This window comes from Schistocerca cancellata, chromosome 6 (genome assembly GCF_023864275.1).
Source record: "Schistocerca cancellata isolate TAMUIC-IGC-003103 chromosome 6, iqSchCanc2.1, whole genome shotgun sequence".
NCBI classification, from domain to species: domain Eukaryota; kingdom Metazoa; phylum Arthropoda; class Insecta; order Orthoptera; family Acrididae; genus Schistocerca; species Schistocerca cancellata.
In genome coordinates, this window is record NC_064631.1 from 682,083,814 (window position 1) to 682,084,591 (window position 778).

At 52.2% G+C, this 778-nt stretch overlaps 1 non-coding gene across 1 annotated transcript; it reads left to right on the top strand.

The window, feature by feature from the left end:
* Positions 1 to 457: 457 nt before the first annotated feature.
* On the top strand, positions 458 to 532 carry Trnas-cga (transfer RNA serine (anticodon CGA)). Its single transcript has one exon. It is a non-coding gene; the product is annotated as a tRNA-Ser (tRNA).
* The last annotated feature ends 246 nt before the right edge of the window (positions 533 to 778 follow it).

A 778-nucleotide genomic window follows, 5' to 3' on the forward strand; every position in this document is an offset into this window, starting at 1 on the left:
AACTGTGTGCCAGGCCTAGACTCTAACTCGGGACCTTTGCCTTTCGTGGGCAAATGCTCGACCATCTCTGAGCTACCCAAGCACGACTCACGCCCCGTCCTCACAGCTTTACTTCTGCCAGTACCTCGTCTCCTACCTTCCAAACTTTACAGAAGCTCTCCTGCGAAAGTAAAGCTGTGGGGACGGGGCGTGATCGTGCTTGGGTAGCTCAGTTGGTAGAGCACTTGCCCGCGAAGGGCAAAGGTCTCGAGTTCGAGTCTCGGCCTGGCACACAGTTTTAATCTGCCAGGAAGTTGCATATCAGTCCCAAAGGCTGTGGCTAAGCCATGTCTCCGCAATATACTTTCTTTCAGGAGTGCTAGTTCTGCAAGGTTCGCAGGAGAGATTCTGTAAAGTTTGGAAGGTAGAAGACGTGGTACTGTGCAGAAGTACAGCTGTGAGGACGGGGCGTGAGTCGTGCTTGGGTAGCTCAGTTGGTAGAGCACTTGCCCGCGAAAGGCAAAGGTCCCGAGTTCGAGTCTCGGCCCGGCACACAGTTTTAATCTGCCAGGAAGTTTCATATAAGCGCACACTCCGCTGCAGAGTGAAAATCTCATTCTTAAAGTCCGTGTTTTTCAACCAGTTAATTAAGCTGGGTGGTGGTGGTTAGTGTTTAACGTCCCGTCGACAACGAGGTCATTAGAGACGGAGCGCAAGCTCGGGTTAGGGAAGGATTGGGAAGGAAATCGGCCGTGCCCTTTCAAAGGAACCATCCCGGCATTTGCCTGAAACGATTTAG